The sequence below is a fragment of the Balaenoptera acutorostrata genome, chromosome 2 (genome assembly GCF_949987535.1).
Source record: "Balaenoptera acutorostrata chromosome 2, mBalAcu1.1, whole genome shotgun sequence".
Taxonomy (NCBI): domain Eukaryota; kingdom Metazoa; phylum Chordata; class Mammalia; order Artiodactyla; family Balaenopteridae; genus Balaenoptera; species Balaenoptera acutorostrata.
In genome coordinates, this window is record NC_080065.1 from 135,251,840 (window position 1) to 135,266,816 (window position 14,977).

The following is a 14,977-nucleotide window of genomic DNA, read 5'->3' on the forward strand; positions in this document are numbered from 1 at the left end:
AGGGTTGTGGTTTTTGCCAAGAGAAGACAACTTGAGAGAAGAACAGGGGATTGGAGGCTGAATGTACAGGAATGATTATCGCCACTGAGCAGGCACTGAAGCTGGGGTAACTGGGGTAGTGAGAGCATCAAGGGGGTGAGGGGCAGCAGAAAGGTGGTGATAACAATGGATTCGAGGTCCCATTGGGGTAAGGGATGGCTGAAGTCCAGGTACCAGCTGACACTTTGAGCTGGCGATCAGGGACAGGGGACGTGAGATTGAGATAATGGTTTGGGGAGGAGTTTCAGACCATGGCAGTGAGTGGCTGACATGGGGTGGGGGGGACAAGATCATTAGGAACAGGTCAAGGGACCAGAGGCCAAGGTGATGGCAGCAGCATCTCTGTGAATATTGGAATGACCAAGAACTACAACAGGAACAAACTGATTGAGAGTGACACTGAGGCCAGGGGCAAGCCCTCAAAGACGAGAGGCTGTGCCCCAGAGGCTGGTAGACATCTGCGCCCAGGTGAAGGCGTGGGTGCTGCAGGGTGGAGACAAGATTCAAAACGGGCATCCTTTAGGGAGGTGGGAACGCAGACAGCCTGAAAGGGACGGTGAGGAGCAAGGAGGACAACATGCCTGTGGTTTCTCCCTCCCTCTCTCCATTTTTTGTCCTGTCCATGGGCTATGGAAGAGAAAGGAGAAGCCACTGGGAGGCCTGCAGGGGAACGCAGCATCCTCAGGGGAGAGCGGGTTTCCTAGGGCAAGATGGAAGCGTTCAGAGAAAAGACTGGGAGAGTGGAGGTTCCACTGCAGGTGTTCTGGAATTCCTGAGGGCAGCAGAAGGCCTTAAGGCGTTGAGGAAGAGTCCGAAGGGAACTGGGGAGGGGCTGCCCAGGGCCCATAGGGACTGGAGTGCAGGAGACAAGGGAGGCCCTAGGTGTGGCGTGGAGGAGAGATGCAGTGTGAGATCAGTGACCCGACACACCGAAGTTGCTCCATGAATAGTGGTAGCAACAATAGCCCTCACATTGAACCCTTACGACAGACCAGAGCCGGTACTAAGTGAGTTGCGTGTATCCTCTCATTGAATCCTCTCAATAACCCTGTAAGACAGAAATTTTTATCCCCCTCATTTTACAGCTAAGGAAACAAGCAGCCAACAGCCATCAGCAGTGGTGCCGGGATCGGAGCCCAGACAATCTGACTCCAGAGCCCCAATACTTTTAATCTCGGATCCAGACATTTTTTACGTATTTGTTGAGTGGATGAAGGGAGAACAGAGAATTGGCCTTGAGAAATCCAGACCCTTTCCTGCACCCTCAAGGACAACCTGGAAGGCCCCATACTTCCCATTCTTAGCAACAACTCATATTTTAATTTGCCCATGGGCTTCATCCCTTGGAAGGAAGTTCTGCATGAGGGAGCAAGGGGAGAGTGGGGAGAAGAAGCTGTGGCCCAGAGAGGGTGAGTTAGCTCACCAGAGAAACACAGCCAGAGGTCAGAGACTAACGGCAGCTCAGTGGGTGCTGGGGCTTGAAGATGGGGCCCAGCCTGAAGCAGCACTCTGAATCCTTCCTGGAACCCCTCAGTTTCCATCTTACACAGGCCGTGACCCGCCTGCTTCAGATTTTTTTTTTTTTTTTTTTTTTTTTGCCACACCGCAGGGCTTGTGGGATTTTAGTTCCCCAGTCAGGGATTGAACCCAGGCCTTCGGCAGTGAGAGCCCAGAGTCCTAACCACTGGACCACCAGGGGATTCCCCTGCTTCGGATTTTTACAGAACTCACCCGCAGTCTGAGCTTCTGGGCCCCAGACTCTCTCAGCACTTAGCATGCAGAGGGGAGCGTTACAGGGTCTGCTATCAATGTCTTTGTCTAAGGAGGAATGAGGGCAAGAAACACAGTGTGTGGATCTAGTTTAGCAACAGGGGGTGAGGAGGCCCATGGGGCAACCGAGGGCAGCTTTAGCTTGGTCAGGGGCCTCTAGGCAGGTGCCATTCAAGTAGAGGTGCAGAGTGCTGGTAGGGGTCAGCCAGCAGAGGGAGAAGAGGGTGGGGAGAGCTCCCAGGCTGAGATAAGAGGAAAACTTGGATTATTCAGGATCTTTTGTGGGAAGGTTCTGTATGGCTGGAGGGGAAGGAATGGTGGGAGGTGAGCTCGAAGACTGGGGAGGTGGGCCTTCAGCGGTTCAGGGTTAGGACTTTATGCAGTTGGGGAGAGGCTGAGGGCCCTGATGGGCAGCGCCTCTGTTCCCAGGCCTGGTTCTGCCTGGTGAGGACGGTCAGGGCAGGATCCCAGGGAGCTGCCCCACCCACCCTGAGGAGTGGAAGGGAGGGCTGGAATGCTGGCTCTCGCCTAGGTGCCCGCTAGATGGCGCCTGATCACCACGCTCCTGGGGGAAGGACAGGCCTTGGCTGGGGCTGGTACACTGGGGTGAGGAGGGCCGGGGAGTTAGCTTTGTAGTTTCTGAGCCCCCAGGTTGGCTAGGGAATGTAAGTGTAAGTGAGTGAGTGTGTGTGTGTAAATCTTCACTTCTGTCAGGACGTCCACCTGGGGCGTGGTTGTGATGTGGCCTTGGTGTACATTCTCCCTTAGTGCCTCATCACACCCCCAGGGGCTCAGATTATTCTTCTCGTTTTCCAGAGTGGGAAGCTGGGGCAGAAGAAGGTTGGGGTAGAGCCCAGGGTCGCTCGGCTGGTGCAGAGTGGAGTAAGTGGACAGAGATTGCCACCAGGCCTCCTAGGACGGATCTGGGCCCCTGTGCCCTTTGCCACATGGCAGGACCTACTTGTGAAGGACCTGCTCTGAGTCACCCCAAATGGAAGAACAGGACCCAACGGGCTGCTGGTACCAGGTTACAAATCCTGGGCATTTATCCATTTAGCATATTTGTTGAGCACCTACTATGTGCCAGGCACTGTGCTAGGCATTGGTGAGTGATAAAGCAATGAGTAGCGTAGACATGAAGGCACAGTCTAGTGGGGGAGACAGCCAGACAGCATACAAGTAAGCCAGCTGACAACATTACAGATTATGGTAAGTGCTGTGGAAACAGGCGGACCCGAGAAGGTTACGGGGTGGGCTCACACTTAGAGGGGCAGGGACAGGACTTTGAGTGTGAGAAGGTGCAGACATGAGGCTGGCAGGAGAAACGGCGTTCGGGCAGAGGCGAAAGCTAGTGCAAAAGCTGCCAAGGTGGAAAAGAGCTGAGGGACCGCATGGAGGTGGGGGGCTGGCGAGGAGAGGGAAAAGAAGTGAGATCATCCAGGTGGCTGGGAGCCTGGCGAATGAGGAGTGTGGGTTATAATCTACATACCGTGAGAAGGGAGAGGAGCTTTAAGCAGGGCGCAGCATGGTGTGATTTGTGTATTTCAAAGTCCACTCTGGCTTTGTGTAGAGATGCAGGTGAAGATGATCACACAGGTGAGAGACGTTGATGGCTCGGAGCACGATGGCAGCTGTGAAGGTGAAGGACGATATCTAGATTTGAGAGCGACTTTGGAAGTAGAATCGGTAGGATTTTCAGAGGGATTGGATGCAGGGGTGAGGATGATTCCGGGTACCATGCTTGAGCAATGGGTGGAGAGTGGGGCCATTTCCCAAGGTGGGAGAGCCTGGGGAGGTCGTGACGTGGGTGGCGGGAGGGAACCAAGCTCAGGCCCTGTTATTTTTGAAGCCACCAATGTGACATCCTAGTAGAAAGATGGGGCAGGCAGTTGGGGCTCGTTGGAAAGGTCGAAAGCTGCTGATGTAACTTCAGGAGCCTCTAGATTGTATTTAATATCAAGGGATTGGATGAGCTCACTGAGCCCAAAGTCCAGGCAGCTCAGTAACGGGAGGTAGTGAGGGTCCCATCGCTGCAGGTGTGCGGGGGAGCCGGCCTGATGTCCCTCGTGACTGCTAGAGAGCAGGAGGGGCCTCTTTGAGGGAGGTGCAATGAAATGGCCCCTGAAGGTACGAGAGACCAGGACTCCGGGTGGCCCTGGGGCCACGTGGAGGAGCTGGACATGCCGACTCTGCCTCTTTGCCTGGTGAGATCTTCCTTCCCAGTAGCACTTCCCCCACTGCCATCTGGCAGCGCCCAGAGACACAGACCCTGGGGTGGCACTGGGGGGAGGGCAGCCTCTGGGATGGGGCTGTAATTTCAGCTGGGAGCAGGGCTCCTGGGTTTCAGTGCCACCTGGTGTGAGGTTCCTCTTTCTAGCACCTCCCCCATGACTGTCTCTGCCGACATCCCCACCCTGCACTCCCCAACTGCAGCAACTGAGCCTCCCTCAAGGCCCAGGTAGTGTTCCCACCTGGAACGACATTGAGTCAGGTGACAGAGCATCCCGGGGGAGGGGGTGTAGGGTGCTAATTGGAAGGGGCTGCCAAGTTTAATTAGTGGTTGTGAAGCCCTGAAACCTGCATCTGAGAGGCGCCCCCAGAGTTTCATCTTCAAAACCTCCCCACCAGCCTGGATGAAGGGACCAGGGAGGGGCCAGGTATTAATAGTAATTATTAGTTTCACTAATAAAGAGGAGAAATGGGATTATCACCAAGCCCAATGCATTCTCCCCTCTCTGTCTACCTCTTCTGTCCTTCCTCTGGCTCCATTTCCTTTCTCTTTCCACTTTTCCTCCTTCTTCCCCTCTCCTCCCTCCCTCTATCTTCTTTTCTTTTTCTCCAGGCCTTGCCTCTTCCGTCTGTCCTCATTTCAAGGCCTCAGGATCCGCCTGCCCGTCTGGGTCTCATCAGCTTTCTGTGTCGGGATGTCTGGAGCACCAGGACATTCAGGGAGAACCTCTGTGCTTATCTGGGGTGCACAGGGAGGGTGCGGGGCAATGTTGCGGGGAGAGCGGGGTGGAAGGGTGTCTGTGTCCATTCATTCATTCATTCATTCACTGTTTTACAAATAGTTATTGAACATCTACTATGTGCCAAGCACTGGCTTGGGCCCCTGGGATTCAGTGCTGACCAGGACAGACATGGCCCTGTGCTGGGGAGCTGACATTCTACCAGGGAAGATGGATAATAAACAGTAAACTGACAAGTACACTTGAGGTCACAGATTGATGCCCACTAGGAAGGGATAAACAGCAGTTATGATGAAGAGCTAAGTGGGTGGCCACTTGAGGCTGGAGGACCAGGAAGGCATCCCTGAGGAGGTGGTGTTTGGGCTGAGAGCTGAATAATGAGAAGGACCCCATGAGAGAATGATTGAGAAAAGTGTTCAGGGCAGGGAGAACAGCCTTTGCAAAAGCCCTGAGGTGGAGAAGATCATGGACCTTGTGAGGATGTGAAAGGAGGACGGGGTGGCAGGAGGGGAGGTCCGGAGGGAGAGGCCAAGGTGAGCTGGGGTATGCAGGCCCAGGGGCAGGCCCCCTGTGCACTCACCCGGGCCTCATGCATCATTGAATGCTCTGCTGTGCCTGTCGTTGAATTCTTAATTTTTGAGCAAGGGGTTCTGCATTTCTATTTTGTACTGGGCCCCATCAATTATGTAGCTGTCCCTACTTGGGGAGGTCAGCAAAAGAAATGAATGTCTAAAAAAAAAAACTGGAATGTCTGTGTGTAGAAATATGAAGTTATGAAGACTGGTGCGCTGGCATTTGGTAAATGAATGAAGGAAGGAAGGAATTTGTGTGCACACATGTGCGAGCTCATCTGTGAGGGTGTCACAGGGTCACATAGGCCTAGACCAGGTATGCTGCTTACACACAGACATGGCCCCAACATGTCCCAGAGTCCTGCAGTACCTGCTACATTTCCCAGAGCCCGTTGCCGGAGGGGCTCCCAGGGGCTATGTGCACCAGGCCCAAAGCAGCACCCTAAACAGGGGATGGTGAGGCCAGGCTTGCTCCAGGCCCTGTTTTGGGAAATAAGGTGACTCCTCTACCCCAGGTGGAGGTGGCCCTGTCTTTCCTGTAAGACCTGAGACTTTGGAGCCAGACAGATTTGAGTTCAAATCTCCTTCACACCCTGACTAGTGGATGCAAATAACTAGACTTTGGGCATGTGATTTGCTTCTCTGATCCTCAGTTTCCTCATCTGTAAAATGGGGATCACTACTTAGAATTTCTGAGAGGATTAAATGAGGTAATGAGAGGAAAGTTCTTGGCAGGGTCAGAGCTTGGTAAATATTTGCAATAATAATAATAGTTATTATAATCATACAATCTCTGGAGACTTGGGTAAACATTTGCTCCTGCCCCTAAATGTCTGCATAATCATGAACAAGTCACATAATCCTCCTGGGCCACAGCTTCCTCTTCTGTTAAATTGGGGTGATAATAAACCTACTCATCTCTAACCAGGGTGGTCAGGGTGATCCCACACATTCACTGTGGAGCCTCTTTGAGAACTGATGTGCCCATGTGAGTTGTTGGCACATTCCCGACCCCCACCTCCCCCATCTTGGGGCAGGTTTTCTCCAAATATGCCCCCTCCATGGAGAGAAAATAGCCCCCCCTCCCCCGTTCTTGGCAGCACATAAAACCCAGTCCCTGGATTCCCAGCCCTGAGTTGTTGTCCTCACACTGGAAAGTCTGCCTGGGAGTGAACCTCAGGGTCAAGGTCTGAGGTTGGGCAAGGAAGAGGAAGGTCCACAGCTGGGGCAGGGGAGGGGGAGGATAAGCTAAAGGAAAACAAAGGAGCTGGAGCCCAAGTACCAGGTGGCCTTACTTCCTGCCTCCCTCTGGGCAGGAAGTAGCCAGAAAGCTGTGAGAATTAATCTCTGACAAAGGTCCGGGGTGACAGTCTTGGAGTGGGTAGAGTTCCCACTTCATCTCCCACATACACCCCCAAAGGCTGATTTGCAGGAGCCTCCGAAACCCATGGGAAGCCCTGAACAGCACCAGCACTAGCCCGGGAAGGGGAGCGCCCTCCGTGACAGGAGTCCTGGCCAGAGGACCCTGGAAGGGAGAGCTAAAGGGGTCCTCGGCCATCGGCAAGCGAAGACCATGGGGTCTGGGGGCAGGAAGGCTGGGTCCACGTCTAGGTGCTACGGCAAACCAGCAATGTGACCACGGGGTTACTTAGCCTCTCTGTGCCTCAGTTTCCTCATCTGAAACATGGGGATAATAGTCACACCTTCTCAGAGTGTTGCTGGGAGAACTAGGTGCTCTTAAGGTTCTTAACAAAGCGTGACACATAGTGAGTGCTTCAGAAAGGTTACTTATTATTAAGGGCTTTAAAAAATGAGGCTACCCTGTGAGCTGTTACAGAATCTGTCAGATCTCCAGAGAGACTAGTTCAAAGCCTTCCCCTATATTTTGCTGTATTCTTGGCTGGCAAAAATCATTCATTCATTTGCTTATTCAAAAAATATTTATGGAGCATTTTTATGACAGCGAAGTATGGCAGATGGGGGCCCCCAAAACTGATCAGTTCTTGGAAGGGCATTTGAGCAAGAACTATGGGCTTAGTTTATGTACACTCAGACGCCCACTGCCCTGGAGATGGGTATCAGCCAGTTCACCGCGGAGAGAGCCCAGCTAAAGTCACAGACACAAGATCACAGAGCTACTAACTAAGCAGCAGTGCTGGGACTCAACCCAGGCCCACCTCATTCCAAAGCTGATGCCTTTCCAAATCAGGATTCCAGGGCTACCTTCCTGCGGCACCCCCCTACCCCCCACTTCCGCGCCTCCACGTTGGCAGAGCCAGATCCCTAGAGGCCAAAGGTCGGACTGTTTTCTGCGGCCCTTTGTAGCAGGATTTTTGTCATTTCCTCTCTGGTTCTCCTGACCACGCAGAACAACCTTGGGGTTTTCCTCCGAGGGGAAACCCAGCCTGGAAGCAGCCCAGCCTGGAAAATATGGCTACGGGTAACTCCTGATCTTTGTCTCCTCAGCTGCAGAGCCTCTGGGTGCCTGGGAGTGGAGCAGGATGGGGGGGGGCGGGGGGGGGGCGGGTATACTCCCTGAATGGGTGCTGAGCCAGTGATTCCCCAGGGGCCTAGACCCAGCCTCCCTCTGGCTCTATAGTCCGAGACAGGTCATAGCCCCACTCTGGGCCTCAGTTTCCCCACCTGTGAAAAGTGGGACAGTAACAAAGCTGCAGCACCAGGCCCTCTGCATGGCCTTCGTGCATCCTCCCTCCCACCTTTCCTCTTGGGCTCTCATGAGGATAAATGGGACTGTGGCTGTGAAAGGACTTTGAAATAGAGGACAGAACTGGATACCAGCAGATGCAGAAGCTGATTGATGTCAACTGAGACCCTCCCCACCCAGCTCCAGCTTCTGCCTCACCCAGACTTCTGCCTGTGCCCCAGTGCCCATTCTCCGGACCCTTTGTAGGGCCTATGGGCCTGCCGCCGGGGGAGCCTGGGAAAAGCCTGGTTGGAAGCAGGACACTCCAGGCCTTGCACAAGCATCCCGAAGCCAAGAAGTCACCCCCTGGATACAACCCCTGTGGGGCCTTCCAGCAGCCTCGCTAACACCCTGCCATTCCAGGTTTGCGCCTTGACTTTCCCCACAGGCAGAGATGGAACTGGGAGTTTGAGAGTAGGAAGAGGAGGCCTGTGGCTAAGCAGGAGGCATCCTTCTGGCAGATCGCAACACTCGACTTATGCCTGGGGGGGAAATCCCTTCTGCTTTTGGGCCGCACTTTCCCTATCTGCATTGTTCAGGCTATATCACAGGACCTCACAGTGAGCCTTCTGAGATGCAATGGGTGGGTCTCTGGGCCCTAGGCTCGAGCAGATGGAGACCAGTTCCATCCTCAGGGGCTTCCATCTGGGATTTGAACCACACTCCCCAGCTCTATCTGCTCCAGCAGCCCCCCCAGATGCTCTCCAGAGTGGACAGAAGCCAAGGCTGGGGGGCAGGGTCAGGCCCCCTCCCCAGGAGGACTCAAAGGCAGGAGTCCCACTGCCAGGCCTGTGCGCACGGATGGAGAAATGACGAGCCAGAGGGATGGTGGGAGAGGCAGCTCCACGTGGAGAGGCCAGCGCCCTGGGCACACGGGCACGCCCACCCCCTCTTCCACCGCCTGGGCCAGATGGTGGGGGCAGCTGAGGGGAGGGTTCCTTGCTCCCCTCTCCCCCAACCCAGGGGCTTTGAAGGGGCCTAGATTTCTTTCCACACAAAAGACACATGGGGAGAAGCCTTATCCGGACGCAGACTTGGGGCAACATTTTAGTCTGGTGGAATCACAGTTGTAGCATTACAGAACATGAGTACGCTGCAGAATTCTAGAATCTCAGAGGCACAGCATCCCAGAATTTCAGCAAAGTGAGTCATAGATTTTAGGTTTCCAAACTGTGCCATCCAACACTGTAGCCACTGGCCACATGTGGTTGCTGAGCCCTTGATATGTGACTAGTCTGAATGGGATGAGCCGTACATGTAAAATACACAGTGGATTTTGAAGACTGAGTACAAAAGAAAGGATTTTAAACATCTCATTAATAATTTCTTTATATTAATTACACAGTGGACAGTGTAAAATACAAAGTGGACAGTGGATTTTGAAGACCTGGTATAAAAGAAAGAATTTTAAACATCTCATTAATAATTTCTTTATATTAATTACATGTCAAAATGATAATATTTTAAATATATTGGGTTAAATACAATGTATTACTAAAATGAATCTCACCTTTTTTTTTTTTGCTTTTAAAACATGGCGACTGGAAAATTTTTAATTTGATGTATTTCATTTCAGAATTTTAAATAGAATTTTAGAACCAGATTTCCAGATCTTTACATTGCTAGCTGACTTTGAGTCTTAGACACTAACTCTCAGAGCCTAAAAGAATCTAAGAAGAATTCTGATCCTTCTCCCACCCAATGCAGGGATCCTCTAGCCCACCCTGACCAGCACTGACCAGCCTCTGCCTACCCCTTCCCCCCACCTCCCCAGTGGAGAACTCACTGCCGCCATGGCTGCTGGGCTTTTGGAATGGTTAGAGTTTCTGGGTATCAGGTGGGATCTGCTTCCTGCAGCTTCTTCCACCCTCATGGTTGGTTCCCAGAGCATCTTCCAGGGCCTCCCAGAACAGGTCTGCATCCTTCTCCCCATGAAAGGTGTGGAGTCTGAGTCCTGCCCCTCTCTCCCCTCCCCCCCAGGCCACTGTTCTACAGGCTGCAGGGTTTACCTCGACACCTGTTCCTACAGGTGAGCTTCAGGGAGCCTCCACTCCAGATGCCCCTCTCTGCTTCCCCATCCCTCAGCAGAACTGTTCCTGGGACGGACCCCAATGACAAGAGTGAGGATCCTTCTAGCCTCTCCCAGTTTGTAGAGTATTCTGTTTGTCTGTCTGGGTAACTGGCCTGCACTGCGTGGTCTCTGGGCCCCACCCTGTTCCAGCTCTAGGAAGATGTGTGATGGGTGACTGCAGGTGCTAGGATGTGGGGTGACACAGGAATCAGCAGGTTGATTTAGGGTGCTTCAAATCTGCCTGTAGAATGCTGTTTTCAATTTTAAGAGATTGTGGGGAGGAAGAAGGAAGAGGCTTTCTTACTGACAGAGTCAGGAATTCCAAGGCAGTACTAAGTGCCAATGACTCACTCAGAGCACCTTAGCAATTCACAGGAGGAAGATCAGAGGTCAGTCAGGGAAGGCGTCCTGGAGGAAGTGGGACTGGAGCTGGGACTTGAAGGAAAGGAGAGGGTAGTTAGAGTTGTGAAGAGGTGGAGAGGAGGGCATTCTGGGCAGAAGGGATGCTGGGCACACATGGCCGGTACCCAGGCCTTGAGGGTCCCAGGCTGCCTGGAGTAGAGGGGTAAGAGGGCGGGCGGTAGGGCTGTGAGGGTGGGCTCAGCTGGCTGAGGGCAGCCTGGGAGTTGGCCTCTGGGGAGGGGTGTGTATGTACAATAGAGGGGGAACCCCAGTGAGCTATAGCGGAGTGCTGGATAAAACAACAGTAACAACTACAGCTATGCCAGGCATGGTGCTAAGTGGCTTCCTAATATTTCCTTTAATCTTCTCAATTACCCTATGATGTAAGTACTATTATCCCCATTCTACAAATAAACAATTGAAGCCACATTAAGTGACAGTAAGTGAAGGCTGACCTTGGATTTCCACACAGAATAGTCTGGCTCCAAAGCTCTTAAGCAGTGGAAGGAGGGCAGGTTGGGGGAAAGGGGGGTGGGTGGGGTGAGTGGTGTGTGCAGCGGACGAGTGAATGAGTGTGACCATGTTATGTGTGAATGGGGGGCGGGTATCCCTGCCATTTCCCTCCTGCTTCCCTCCCCCAACCCCAGCTCCATCTCAGGACAGACCCAGCCCAGACAGGTCTGTGTGAAGAGGAGGCCTTGGAATGATAAGAATTTCCATGCCTGTTGGAGCAGATAGCCCCAGACAAGAGTCTGGCCACCATGCCAGTTCCAGAGCCAACTTCCCACTGGGGTCAACACTGCCCTTCCCCCCATATGCTGGCACATCTCCAAGGGCCCAGGAATGGTATCTAGACTTGACCCTGGGAGTCCTTGCCTTACTGGTGCCACCTTCTTCTCAGCTTCTGATGCACACACAGCTGGGCAATGGGGAAGGGTCGTCGTAGCTCGGCTGCATCACTGGTGATGGGGGCAGGCCCCTGTTCCTCTCTGGGCCTCAGTGTCTCCATTTCTGTAAAAAGGCAGTTTGGATTGGTTCAGGAATCATAAACGAAGATGACAAGGTAGCCCAGGAGGAGAATGCAAACGAATGAGGTGGGCTGGGTATGTGTAAGGGGTGCGGGGACCCAGGAGAACTGGACAGCAATCTCCAGACCAGGTGCCGCACTTTCTTTAACTAGAAAGTGGGGATTGTGGTGCCCACCGCCTACCCCATGGGAGTGGTGAGAATTAACTGGAATAATTGATGGGAATCTTGAGGAGAAATGTGCCCCCTGCCTTTGATGAATGTAATCTTTTGATCTGAGTCATGTTAAAAGGATTTAGCTCCAAGCTCATACAGCTCAATATCAAAAAAACAAACAATCCAATTTAAAAATGGGCAGAAGACCTAAATAGGCATTTCTCCAAAGATGACATACAGATGGTCGACAGGCACATGAAAAGATGCTCATCATCACTAATTATTAGAGAAATGCAAATCAAAGCCACAGTGAGGGATCACCTCACACCGGTCAGAATGGCCACCATGAAAAAGTCTACAAATAATAAATGCTGCAGAGGGTGTGGAGAAAAGGGAACACTCCTACACTGTTGGTGGGAATGTAAATTGGTGCAGCCACTATGGAAAACAGTATAGAGGTTCCTTAAAAAACTAAAATAAAAGTTACCATATAATCCAGCAATCTCACTCCTGGGTATATATCTGGAAAAAATGAAAACTCTAAATTAAAAAAGATACATGCACACCAGTGTTCATAGCAGCACTATTTACAATAGGCAAGACATGGAAGCAACCTAAGTGTCCATCAACGGAGGACTGGATAAAGAAGATGTGGTATATATGCACAATGGAATATTACTCAGCCATAAAAAAGAACGAAATAATGCCATTTGCAGCAACATGGATGGACCTAGAGATTATCATACTAAATGAAGTAAGTCAGAAAGAGAAAGACAATTACCATATGATGTCACTTATATGTGGAATCTAAAAAAATAATACAAATGAATCTGTATACAAAACAGAAACAGACTCACAGACATAGAAAACAAATTTATAGTTACCAAAGGGGAAAGGGTGAGGGAAGGATAAATTAGGAGTATAGGATTAACACATACACACTACTATACATAAAATATATAAGCAACAAGAATTTACTGTATAGCTCAGGGAACCATATTCAATATTATTCTTATAATAACCTACAATGGAATATAATTTGAAAAATAATATATAACGGAATCACTTTGCTGTACACCTGAAACTAACACAATATTGTAAATCAACTTTACTTCAATTTTTTAAAAAAGGAGTTAACTCCCGGTGGTCAAGTGAAGAGAACTGAAGAATGAGGAGGCCAGATAGTGGAGGAGTGGATGAGAAATGGCCTGGGGGTGAGGGCAAGGCCAGTGCAGAGCCCCTCTGGAGAGGTTTGGGAAAGAACAGTTCCGCCACCGCCCTTAGCTTCTGCCCTCACATTAGGAGGGTTCTGGTCCCAGATTAGCAGGCTGGAACTGAGCCCCAGACCCTGCCTTGCCCTCAGAGGACTTGGAGCTTATTGCGGTAGTGTCATTTAGAGACCACACGAGCTTGTATTTTTCTTTTGCCAGGTTGTAATTAGTGCATCACAATGAACACAGTAAAAAGGGAAATTAACCGATTTACATTTGTTTGCAGAAGCTATTATCTTCTCTGTGTGAGGATTCTGAAGATCTTTCACCCTTCATCTCCGTTCTCTTGGTCAAGTTGAACCTTCCAGGGACTTGGAAGAATGCGGCCGGTGGTCTGAAATGGTGTTTAGCTGCAGCTCGGCTCTCTGATCAGCTGAGGAGATCTTCCACGGTTTGGCCAAACCTCCATTTTCTCATCTTTGGGGGTGGAAAAGCCTCATCATCATCAAATGGGGGTGAAAAAGCCTCCACTGTGAAAAATCCTCGGGACTGCTGTGGAGTCCCCAGGAATTGGTTTACAGAATGGGGAAATGCTTTAGAAAACACAGGAAGAGTGCTGCACGTGCAAGGGATTGTGCTAGCTGAGTCCTTGGCCCAGGCAGCTCCTGGGAGTGAGGAATGGGCTGGGGAAGGCGGGACACACATCCTTGGGTGGGTTCTGCCTGAAACAGGAAACCTGGCCCCAGAGACGGGACTGCTTTGGAAACCAGCTGCAAGTGCTCTTCAGACAGCAGCAGCATAGATGAAAGTGGGGGTGCAACAGGGAAGGGTGGGCGAACCCTGTGGAAGCGGGGGAATAGGGCACAGAACCCAGGTGGCCCTGCACAGTTTGGAGACTCACTGCCCCTGGGCACTGGGAGGTGGGGTAATAGTGCTAAGAACTTAACCTTTGAGTTAGGGGGGCCTGGATTCAAAACCTCCTCTGCCACGCCTGTCTGGGTGACCTTGGGAAAGTTGCTTCACCTCTCTGAGCTACAACTCTCTGGGCTGCTCAATAACAAATGGCGGAAAGCAGGTAGCATGCACCAGAGTAAGCAATTAATTGCTGTTAATTACTCCCATCCCCCACCTCAGACACTCTTTGGTTGCTTTTCAGAACAGTTTATACCCATTGTCCATCTGAAGCATGGATAACCTGCCCATTTCACAGATTTTTCTCCTTCATTTGATTAACAGATATCAAGGTCTGCCAGGAAGCAAATAGTCCCTGTCCTTGAAGAACTGCCTGCGTGTGCATGTGTGTGTGTGTGTGTGTGAGAGAGAGAGAGAGAGAGAGAGAGAGAGAGAGGAGAGAGGAGAGAGGAAACTGTTACACCATGTGGTCAATGCTGTAATTACGGTGACCATGTTCTCCAAACCACAAATCAGGTCACGTGGTCTGACAGAGGCTATTTTCTGCCTCCACTGAAGTCCAAACGTGAAATCACATGTAGTTACACATTCATTGAATCACCTTTTACTTTTTTAAGAAGCAAATGACATGAAATTTGGATTCTCTGTGACAAATCCCACCATAGTCCCAGAAAATCACTAGAGCCGGGACCAAGTCCCATAGAGATCCCTGGCAGGAACAGGAAGACTTCCCAGAGGAGGTTCTGCTTAAGTGGGGCCTTGAAGGCTGAATAGGAGGTCTCCAGGCAGGGAAAGAGGGGGTGATCTTAATGCCCTTGGGACAGGACCTACCTTTCCTGCTCTGTTATAGACAACCCTGCTAAGACCTGGGGGTAGGGGCTAAAGTAGGCAACAGTGTCTGTTTTCATTTACTTTTCACTTTCCTGTTCCAAAGACCTCCTGGGAAGCAGAATTGTTTCAGGCCAGTATAACAACATGGTTACATTGCGTCATATCTTCTGGTGCATTTACATGTTTGTCTCTGCAGTAGACCATACATTCCTTGAGGACAGGGGCCACATCTGTCATGTTCATCTCTGTATCCCTCTACTTTTCCTCCCCCACCAGGATGGTGTGAGGAAAACTATAGGAGAGGTACTAATCAA

General features: G+C 51.2%; 1 protein-coding gene across 1 annotated transcript in view; it reads left to right on the top strand.

Moving 5' to 3' along the window:
• Positions 1-13,246: 13,246 nt before the first annotated feature.
• Positions 13,247-14,977, top strand: part of NDST1 (N-deacetylase and N-sulfotransferase 1) — an 80,104-nt gene continuing 78,373 nt past the window's right edge. The window contains exon 1 of the mRNA XM_057539966.1: positions 13,247-13,371. The gene's annotated coding sequence lies outside the window, so the exon portion shown is untranslated. The remainder of the gene's footprint in view (positions 13,372-14,977) is intronic.